Raw genomic sequence first — 12,009 nt, 5'->3', positions numbered from 1 at the left:
TAAGGAGGAGGCAGATTCTCAGGCTGGTTCTGGTTCCAGTCCAGGAGGTGGTGGCTCTATTACTTGAATCTAAAGATTCATCTTTAACAAAAATTATAACAAAATACAAATAAGGAATAAATAAATTACCTCCTTCTTTTTCTTAGGGCTGGTACTTTCATCCTCTGAATCACTTCTTGGTCTCTTTAATTGTCTTTTTCTACATTCTCTGTGTCACATTGTCACTGTTACTACGTTGTTCTGTATCTTTAGCTTGTTCAACCAGTAACAGTTGCTCAGGTGTGGGTGTATCCAACATAAAGGGTTTATCTAGAAAGATATAATGACAGTTAATATAAACAGTACATGATTTCAATTGTCACAATAAAATATTTTTTTCGAACACATTCGTCAGTAAATATATTTCTGAGATTTTCTGTTACCTTCTGATTCATTTGTCTGTAGTGTTTGTCTTCTCTTCAGGTTCTTCTTTCATCTCTTTTTCTTGTTCTCCCTCTCTCTCACTAACTTCTGTCTTTTCTCAGAATTCTCCAAGGCTTTTAAATCAAGCTCTGTTCACCTTCCATATATATACAGCTGTATCCATCAAACTGAACTATATCATCTCCTTGTTCACAATCATAGGAAAACAGACTTGATTTTTCCCTGAGCAAAAAGGATCTCAAACACTTTCAATCGGTTCTTGAGATTTTCAGAGACTCTTGTTTCTTTTTGCTAACATATTTCGGATGATACTTTGATAAGAAACCTACATTGCATGTCATTGGAAATAGTTGGACATTCAATATAATATAACCACCATTTATTAACTAGTAAGTTATTAACAACAAATATTATTAACAAAACCATGAGCTTACATGACACTGTCCATGGAATGAAGAAAACTATTAAACTATACAGCCAGTATTGGTATTATGATCTCTAGTGTATACTACAATACAACCAAAGTAAGGTTGATGTCTAATAATGGCACAGTTTTGGCCACTCAGCTACAAGATAATTAGGTAGGTGTGACTAAATACACTAAGAAGTGGGTGTGGCTATTAAAGAGAACAAAAAACAGTATACACAAATCTGACACTTGAATGAGAACACTGTTCACTGCTCTTACCAGTCCTCTTCTTTATGATCATTGAAGAACTGATGCAGCTGTTTCTTTATTATAGTCAGCCTTGTATTCGTGATAGAGTCTGATAGCTTCCAGCATCATCAATATTATCATCTTGTTGAGACAAAAACTGCTTAAAATGTCAGGAGAGTGCTTCCACGTTGACGAGAATCGGCCATAGGGTTGAACCCTATCATCATATCCCCAGGAATTGGCCTATGAAATCAAACTAGTTCACAATAGCATCAAAAGCAGAAAGCAAATAAATTATGATACCAATGTGCAGCCTCATAATGTAAATGGAGTTATATCTTCACTTGAAATATCTGAGTGGTGCATGTCCACTCTAATCATAGGCTGAAGAGCATGTAACGGGGGCTCTAATTTTTAACCTTCTTGTATTTTGTACCTAACTAACTTATTTTGTGGATAATGTATTTACCTTGGAGGCAGGGTTATATGGCCACCTCTAGGTGGCATATCAGCTGTCATCATCCAAGGTCCTCTTCTGTCCATCATTCCAAAATGACCGCAGGGGGCATCATTCCATGTGCTCATATCGTGAATACTTTCCCTATAATGATAGTAAATGATCGGAATATTATTAAGAGTGAGACAGTTTTACCATCCTCCTCTCGCTGAAGCGTTTTGGTCCAGGTGGACTCCAGTCTCTATGAGGTGGTGACGACATATACCCTCTCCGTTCTCTGTCGCTATCATCGTCTCTACTCCTTCTTCTTGCTTCATAATACTCGTCCCTCACGAAGGGCGTTTGTCATGCTCACTCTTCGTCTATCACTGGAATAGTCAACTACGTTACTCTCGCCTAAAAACTTGTCCCTTTTTCTTTCTGTCGTATTCCTCATCACTGTCAGCCATTTTGTAGCACATGGAATAACACGTGAGTCCGAATATACGGATTACTAATTGACTTTTATCTCAATAGAATTTCTGTATAAATTTCAGAGTGTTTCCGTATACTACTAATCTTTATTTATATAGATTTACTGAGAGATAACGGAGGTATGCAACTACCACGTGGGAAGGAAGGGCTACTGAATGATTAGACAAGAATGGATTTCAAAAATCCTATGAAGAAATTTAAGATTGTTTTCATTGGAGAACAAAGTGGTAATAGAGGAAATACTGATATGTTGAAAATTTAGAGTACAATGTTAAACTGCTTCATTTGTTTAGTTGGTAAAACATCAATCATCACAAGATTTATGTACGATACGTTTGATGTTGATTATCAGGTATGAAATATTACATGTGTTGTTTAATCTTATTACCAGACCCTCCTTCATTCCTTCCCATAGTCTGTGGAGGGGGAGGGCTCAGGCAATGTACGACTACGTACCTCCACCCTCTCATCTAAAATGTATAATTTTTTGTCTAATGTTCATATTTGTTTGTTACTGTCTATTGTAAGGCAACCATTGGAATTGATTTCTTAGCTAAAACATTGTACTTGGATGACAGAACAGTTGAGTATATCGTCACCTCTCTTTTTAAATTGTATCATTTTCTTTTTATCTGTAGGTTAGACTTCAGTATCTATGGGACACTGGGACTGGTCAAGAAAGGTTTCGGTCACTAATCCTGCGTATATCAGGACTCAGCTATTGCTGTTGTTGTTTATGACATTACAAGTTAGTTATTGTTATGTTTGTGACCTAGAATATCAGCAGCTACCAACAGTAGACTCAATAGTATCTTTACAGATCCTACATCATTTAATGCAGTTGATCAGTGGGATAGAGGACATTAGAGCGGAACGTGGTGATGATGTTGTCATTGTATTAGTAGGAAACAAAGTGGATTTACAAGTAAAAACCAAATTAAGAAATTTTGTTAGAATTTTGTTATCATATTTTGTTATCATATGTTCTATAGGATCAGAGAGAGATCTCAACTGAAGAAGGTGAAAGAAAAGCCAGAGAAATGGAAGTCATTTTATTGAGACCCTCAGCAAAGACAGGATACAATGTTAAACAAGTTAGTAGATGCATAAAAGGTATATCACTCATATATTATTATAACACATTTTTTGTTTTAGTTATTCAAACGAGGAGCTCTGGCCTACCTGAGATGGAAAAGCAGGAAAACGGATGATCAAGAAGATGGTATCCTTAAATATTTGGTCAATCCTTTTAATCAGTAGCTATGTAAACAACAGTAGATGGTATTTAGCAAACAAAAACACATCATAGTGTATTGTGAAAGTATTAGTGACTCCCGTTAAGGTGATGTTTGCTTAAATACTGAATGCACAACTTCTTGTTTCTTAACTAAATATTTGACAGTTATTCAACTGACTCCTACCACACCCCCAGAAGACTCCGCCCAATCATCAGAACAGGGCAGTATATGTTGGTGTTGATACACTAATTACATGTTTATATTAAATAATTATAATTTAATATCCTTGTTATTATTATAATTCAATACTATTAGTAGTAGTAATAAAGAATGTGCCCAGTCACCTTAAAACACTAGCAGTAAGCAAGCCCATCCCTAAACGATGGGGCATAAAATAGATTCTTACATAAGAGATAATGTAACATACTACTCAAAATTTATAATAAGAATTCACTCAAAACAAAAAACTAGAATCATCTAATTATATTATTATTATAAAGTTCTTCTTCTTTAATCTTTCTTTTCTGGTCGTCCTTTAAAGGTATCCATTGTATTTATAATACCAAAAACCTTTGCTAATTCTAAACCAGCTTTCTTTGGCTACAAACCTGCCTATAAAAAGAACAGTGAATTCATGTATAAGACTGTATTATTTAAAACAATGAGTCATTTGTTGCTTACGACGTAGGAAATAGCTGATATAGATAAATCTTGGCATCATTAAACATAGTCTGGTTTGAATGGTATGCATCCATGATCTTGTTAACAGCATATATCAGGAGATAATATAGGTAATAACACGGGACCCTGATGAATAGATGGATGAATGGGACGGGACTAATGGAACACAATATCTCAAACCTTGTTTTAACTCCATCAAAACATTCCAGTATTACTAAAAAATGGACATACACAAGTGGTGTTTACCCCCGTACATCCCAGAGAGTCAAGCTCCATTGATAAAGACTCATTTATACCAACAGCACCAAATTTTGAAGCACAATAATCTATTAATCCAGCAACTCCAAACAGTCCAGCACCAGATGCAATAGTAATAACATGACCATGATTTTTAGATATCATATCAGGAAGAAAGGCTTGATAGTCTAATAGAAAGAGAAAGAGAAAGAGAGAGAGAGAATGTACATGAAATAAAGTGAGATACAAAGAAGACTAGTGTTTCAGACATACCCAAAAATGAGCCATAGTGTTGACCTGCATTGTCTTTTCAATCATGTTATCAGAACACTCGAGTAAATTTTTACCTGTCATATATACCAGCATTGTTGATTAATACAGTGACATTACCGATATCTCGTTTCACTATAAAATAACGAAGTTATTCTCTATTAATACACCATCAGTGATATCAGAATAATATCCATCATTATAAATCCAATTCATTCATTTATATTTACTTTTGCTGCAGTTTGGGTAGATCTGATCTTTATCACTCAATATCACAAGTGAATGCAGTCGCTCTACTCCTCGTCCTCTTATCTCCTCACATACAGCATTATTGTTTCAGAATTAACATCCCCATAATACAATCTAATAAAGGAAACATCTCGTTACATTTATCATTATCACATCCGATCACGAGTTCATCCCACCCACTTATAGTCTTGCAAGCTAGACCAACCCCTATGATTAAACGATAAAAGGAACTGGAGAATTGTAGCAGAGCAACAATGTTCTCTAAAAATGATTTGAATTGAAACATGTAGTTAAAAGGATTAACTATTATTTAAGTTATACAATTGTGATATTGACATAGCATCTTAAGATAATAACTTTATAACTCTTTCAAGAAATATCTCTATGACAATATGTTTACATCAAAACACCAAATTTACAATGCGTTACAATTTGATTGGCATACAATATTTCATGCATGCAGAACAAGTTGCTCTCTACAATTCTCCAGATCCTTTCTATCACATGTTCAATCATAGGGGTTGGGTTTGGCTTGTAAGACTACCCACTCATCCACATATCCATACTAATGCTCCAAGTTCAGCGAATCTTAATGACATAAGTCGGCCAATACCACTACCAGCTCCGCACTAAAACCACCACTCCTTTCGTACATCCTTCTTCTGCACGGGTAGGAATACTTTGACCACGCCTACTAGTGTGTACCACAAAAACTTAAACAGAGCTACCAAGAATTCAGTCAGGAAGAAACCCACTCTACTAACTGTTAGTGAAGGCATTATCACCAGGAAGCAGTACACAGAATTATAATAATAATAATAATTTTATGTTTTTATTTTAAAATTATTGGCTTAATTAGATTGATTAATTACGGTATGACCTGAGGGCACGTGGTATTTGTGGTGGTTACTAGAAGAAGAGTCGAATAAAGCTGTTAAGGTACCTGTGTTCGCTTGTAAGACACCTTTTAACTATTGGAAAGCTCCTTAAAAGTGTATGATCAGTGAAAAGAAGGCTGGATTGGTCAATAAACAGGTGATTGCCCACCATTTTTGTTGTTTGTCACTTCCGCCCTCTCAACCCCTTTTTTGGTTGATCAATGTATTTATTACCTATGTTATAACACTATTGTATTAAGTAGTTTGGCTATTTGGCAATAGTAAAATAGACACTATGTAACATGTATGAATTAGTTTGAATCAGAGTTTCAATAGAAAAGCATATGAATCATCATAGTATACTAGAATATCCAAGAAATACTGAGTATCACTTCCTGTATAACTTTTCATGGATTCATTAAGTCAAACAAAATTAAATTCTTTTACTATTATTGGCCAGCTTCATCCAAGGCCAAAATTATTTTAATTATTCATTATGCTATTTTTAAAAGTATTATAACTGTCTCTTGACAATATTTGATGAGAATAATGGATGAGATTTGAGTTAGTTTTTAACAACTTAATTGTTTAATTGTGGTAAACAGCACTATTGTCTTAAGTCAACATGAAAAACCCACACAAGGGCCCTACATATACCCTAGTATTGGTAAATCTCAGTATCTGAGTAGTATAGTTATTAACTGTATATGTAATGAAACAGAGATAATTTAATGTTGTCTTTATTTCTTTCAGACTTTCATCCAAGTTACTAAAGATTGAGAGAATTACTAAGGTCATCTGAACAGTATGTTTCATAAACATCCAATGTAGGTGTGTTTGTGTTGATTATGAAAGTCATTTGGTCTTTGACCTGTGAATCATTTGAAAAAGATATTATGCATATAATATGGTAGCCTCTCAAGATATCAAAGAATATTTCTAAGCTAGTTAGTGCTACATATATTCTAGCAGCTGTCTAGTTAAACAATGATCCTGAAATGTTAGTGTTGCTGGCATTTTACCTTTATCTTAAGTGATATGTTGATGTTCGCAGCTTACATGCTAATGTGTTTGTATCATGGTCTGGTTTGAGATGATGGAGGTAGTTCTAGGCTAATCAACCTGTTATATAGGAGGATATTGAATGATAATTACATAACACACGCGTATTAAAACATTAATGTTAGGACTTTGATGATCAAATATTGAGCTTCAGACCACTGAATATCATGATGTTTTCTGGTCATAATTTTTATAAGGATACTATTTAGATACGTTATCTCAAGGCAATGAACACCTGTTACTTCAACAACTCAATTCTGGGAAAATCCCTCACATCAATAAATGTAACTGATTCTTTGAATATAATGGAGAAAAGAATTCAAAAGATTGTTCCCAATACTCATTGATATGTCAATGAATCGCCCCCCTTTCCTTTTCGAAATATATTCGATAGTTCAAAACATCAGCCATACAGATTGCAAAATACCGGAACTAACTCTTATAGCAAAAAATTGGTGTTGTATGTCAGGCCTCCTGGATATTAGTCAATGACATTATTTACAAGCAAATCTCTAGAAATGGGAACTTTTGTTTATATTTAGAAAAATTTTTTGAGGATGCAGAGATAATTTGTAGGTTGGTTGTTACTATGACAAGTGACATTTGAATAAAACATGCTGAAGCCATCTTTGTGCTTGTCATACAGTTCTTGTTATTGCATAAATTTGAGTAGTAGTTAGTTCTGGTAAAGTCACTCAGATTTCTGGAATAATTGAGCAAATTATTCCTGTTCTGTTTGGGACATTTAACTCTTTGTCATATTTCTAAGAAAGAAATGTTAATTTTATATTTAGAACCACTCTGATAATTACATTTTATCAGCTAACTAACTATTTGTTTACAACTCATAGTCTTACACAATAATTATTGTAATGACTTTCTATGTAATTATAATATTTACTAATTAACAAGTTTATGTTGTCTCTAAATGTGTATGTACTGGGAAACTGGCCATCAACTAAATTTGTTAAATTAGTTCAAATGACTGATCATTGTTAAAAATAATGACAATAATCGTGTTTGTGTTATAGTGACATTTGAGAATTTACTGTCAAATGAAACCCTTACTATATACTCCACTGTATTGTACCTCTTTAATTCACATCTTACAAAAAAATTTCTTTTTTTTTTTTTTCCATTCTTTTCATTTCTTTCTACTAGCAAGGATCAGGAGGAGGTCAAACTGGTAAGTACTAAATCAATTAACTTAATAAAACTATAAACCATCCATTATCTAGGTGTTTATTATAATAATAGTCTACAAGTATTATAATGTGTATGTATGTGTGTGTGCGTGTGTGTGTGTGTGGTTATTAGGCTCTAATGGGGAGAGTCTACTGGCCTATCTGTACCTCATTTCAGCAACAAATGGAGGACCAATATCAGTAAGTACTATGTCGATTCATCAAATCACCTTTCTCTCTCTTTCCCCCCTCTCTGTCTCTGTCTCTGTCTCTCACACACACACACACACACACACAACTAGAATATCCAAGCGGTATCATCAACAGGAAGACAAATATGACAGTTTTCAACTACCTTTCCAAATAGTTTGACCTCAACAGTATCTACAGATGACCTTATAAATCCTATATCCTATACAACTCCTGGTATGGTCCAGCCACTGCTGGACTGGGACTCCCCGACTTATTCACCTTTCAATTCTGCTGCAGATGGTTTCATGGACACCAATTATGATCCAATACTTGGTGGATTTGGATATCCTGGTGCTAGTATTCTAGCCCCTCAACTACAAAACCAGTTTTTCTTTCTAGTACTGATATTGGTGTCTGGAGTCAGGACCCTTTCAACAGTTGGTTGATCAGTAGTGCGCCTTCCCACTGACCAGACTCAAATTGCTGCTGGTACTGGTCTGGCCTTGATGGTAGTACTCTTGGTACAAATCTTGACCCAATGGGATCAATTGGACAATCTTTTAGTGGAATGTCTTTGAATGGTTCACGCACAGTCTTAGTACCAGCACTGAACGCGCCCACAATTATTCCAGGAACCCCTTGACACAGTTGGAGCTGTTGCTATTTCTCCAGCTATTATTCCTCCTCAACCAGAGAAACCGAAAACATGGGCAGCCATTGCTAGCAGCCAGCCAAACCTAAACTTGTGCCTCCTAAACCTCCTGCTCCTTCTAATGAAACAGAAAATGACAAAAGACACAGGGGCAATTTTCTCGTGGAAATCAGTCAGGACTAATAACTGCTGCATTTGTAACAGGAGCAGGAAATGCACAAGCTGGGCGTGGACCTAGAAAAAATGGCACAAAAACTGTTACAACATCGACAACTACTGGAATTGTTAAAGGTGTTCCTGATGTTGTAAGTAAACTTCAATCAGAGAACAATTACAATCCGTCAGAGTTGACATTGAACTTGAACAATGCCCGATATTTTGTCATCAAAAGTTATGCAGAGGATGATGTTCATCGATCTATAAAGTACAAATGTTTGGTGTAGCACTGATCATGGGAACCGTCGATTTAGATAATGCTTTTCGTGAACAAAAAGCCAAGGGTGGTGTAGTGTAGTTGTTTTTCAGTGTGAATGGTAGTGACATTTTTGTGGTGTAGCTCAAATGATGTCGGAGGTTGAACTAAATACAGAGGTGGGAATTTGGACACAAGACAAATGGAAAGGACGATTTGATGTGAAGTGGATTTACGTCAAAGATGTACCTAATAATCAACTGCGGCATATTCGGTTGGAGAACAATGAGAAAAAAACCAGTTACTAACTCAAGAGATACCAAGAAGTTCCCCCAGAGAAAGGGAAAATGGTAATAAAAGTAAATCCACCAATATCAGCATACAACTTCTATTTTTGATGACTTGAACATTATGAAAAGAGACAGGAGAAGATACAGTACTACAACGACCACTCCCACTAGTACCAGCACCACTATAAGTGGATCTTCTAAAAAAAGGTACTCTTAATAATCAGCACTGGTAGTGCATCATTACACTTCCATTACTGGAGTGATATTATATAGCCTACATAATAAGATAGTTTTGTATATGTACCCTTTGGCTATAATAGCAGCTGTTAGTCACTTTTGTATTCCATTCCTTATAGTTAGAGGTAATTTTAGATGTGTTGTGATTGTTGTGTTTTTTTTATACAGGATTCCAAGAGATCGTAAGAAATGAGGTCTCTTTTTTATGGATCTAGTGCCTTTCTACTACTTTTGAGCAAATGTTCAATGATAAGTCTTTAATTATAATTACTAATATTAATATTATTATTATTATTATTAAGATGAGGTTTTCTGTTCGTTCCATTAATGAACAGAAACGCATCTTTTTGAGGGTTTATAATAAAATATTATGCAAGAAAAGTTTACTTAACTATTGTTTATTGTTTATGTTTTGACCATAATTATTATTAAAGTTATGACTATTGTTTTCCTCATCTGTCAGCAAGCAACTTAAAATCACAAAATCAAGTGTGTAGAATTTTGTAGAAGTACATATGTTGTAGTGATAGTTAATACTCCCATGTATTGTATACAATATGTATAGTGTAGAAGTGGTGTCTAACAATTATTATAGTTCTAGTAATAAGAGTTTGTAAGTACTGTTTTCTTAGAAATACCAGATCATTATTTTGATTGCTAAACAGAACCTTTGATCATTTTGATTGCTAAACAGAACCTTTGATCATATTTGATTGCTAAACAGAACCTTTGGGAGAAGGGGGTTGGTGCAATAATTGAATTATCATTTTGATATGTTTACCAATGGTGGTGTGTTGGATTGTTTTGCAATCTGGAACTAATTTGTAAAGGTATTTAATGTATAATATGTAAACATTATTGTGTTATGTGAACTTAGTGATTAAAGTGAATGGTGCCCTAATCCTTTAGCTCATGCATTGGTATGGTAAGGTGAGACAATTTGTCCATATATGGTCGAAGGCAACCAAACTAAATGAATATTATTTCATGCAATGGTTGAATTTTGTTATTGTATACATGGTGACTGTGTCCAAGCAACTAAAATACCGCTATAAATCTCGTCACTACGTTATTGAGTACATTATTGCGCAAGACAATGACTTCTTTGTTGTTAGTGTAGGTACTTTCATATTAATTCTTATATGATACAATGATGTACCCTTTGTTTTATACTCCGCAAGCCATGCCTTACTGTGGTTCTAACTTGTGCTATATACACAAAGGTCTATTCACAATCATTGTTATGTTGTTGTTTTACCTTTTCATATTAGAACTAAGAACATGTGCATAAATCAACATGTTTTTGTTTTATTATAGCATAGTAGGACGTTCTCCACCAACCAGATTCTTACTAACAGTACAGTCTAACTAGCAAACACATGCAAATTAAACCTCATAAGTGTTGACAAAAATATAGTTAGTTAGTAAAATAGTTGGCAAGAAAAACTACGGTGTCCCCATAATTATATGTATCTTCCATGTACCTAATTAGTTGGGATTTAATTGTTTTATGGTTGTTTCTATATGATAAATATAGCTAGTTAGTAAAATAGTTGGCAAGAATAGCTACGGTGTCATAATTATATGTATCTTCCATGTACCTAATTAGTTGGGATTTATTGTTTTATTGGTTGTTCTATATGATAAACTGTGTCCAATGTATGTATGTTCAATAGATGTGGTTTTCTATTGTATGTTATCTATAGTTACATAATGTATGCACTTGGCAAAGTTTTAACTGACTCATAGATGGTTCTCCATTAATATAAAAGGATGAATTGATCTCTCTGATGATCCCATTGGGAATTTCAATCTATTATCTATATTCCCCAACTAAGAAGAAGAAAGCCTGTGAGCCAAATACCATGTTATGTAGAACTCCCTGACATATTATGCCCGTGTGCTTCACTTTTTGAGCTCTAAACATTTGGTTATGAAAGGAATCAAGTATATATTTGTAGACATCCAGTACTAGTGGTCTATACAGCAATTTTCTTTACATTAATATGTCATTAGTGTTATCAACATAGAATGTTGTGTTATTAACAATATCTTGCAATGAATGTAACTTTGGAAGAAATCAAGTACTTTATTAATTTAAAACCAAAAATAAGGGACTTATAGCAATAATAATATTGTAACTTAGGATAAAAAATATTTAAAAGTAATAAATTTTAAAAAACTATATTAAAAATTTAAAATATTGAAATAGAAATTAAAGAAGTGAATTGGTCATACCAGTTAAAGAAACATACAGTTTATCCTCTCATAATAACCAAACACTAATATTCAGTGCAGATTTCATTGCAGTCCCTATTTTCATACACCTTGAAAGAACTCTCACAATATTTAGGTGATTACTTTTCATAAAACTATACTGTTTCCTCCGTTGCATATCCAGGATTACAGTCGGAG

At 34.2% G+C, this 12,009-nt stretch overlaps 3 pseudogenes; 2 read left to right on the top strand and 1 right to left on the bottom strand.

Annotated features, from left to right (window-relative positions):
- Positions 1-2,181: 2,181 nt before the first annotated feature.
- On the top strand, positions 2,182-3,272 carry LOC121391933 (annotated as a pseudogene).
- Positions 3,273-3,831: 559 nt separating this feature from the next.
- Positions 3,832-7,858, bottom strand: LOC121391932 (annotated as a pseudogene).
- A 381-nt stretch (positions 7,859-8,239) lies between these two features.
- On the top strand, positions 8,240-9,787 carry LOC121391931 (annotated as a pseudogene).
- Positions 9,788-12,009: the final 2,222 nt, after the last annotated feature.

This window comes from Gigantopelta aegis, unplaced genomic scaffold (assembly GCF_016097555.1).
Source record: "Gigantopelta aegis isolate Gae_Host unplaced genomic scaffold, Gae_host_genome ctg3124_pilon_pilon, whole genome shotgun sequence".
In the NCBI taxonomy this organism is placed as follows: domain Eukaryota; kingdom Metazoa; phylum Mollusca; class Gastropoda; order Neomphalida; family Peltospiridae; genus Gigantopelta; species Gigantopelta aegis.
The sequence above is the reverse complement of the archived record's forward strand: the minus strand, read 5'-3'. Positions and strand labels throughout refer to the sequence as shown.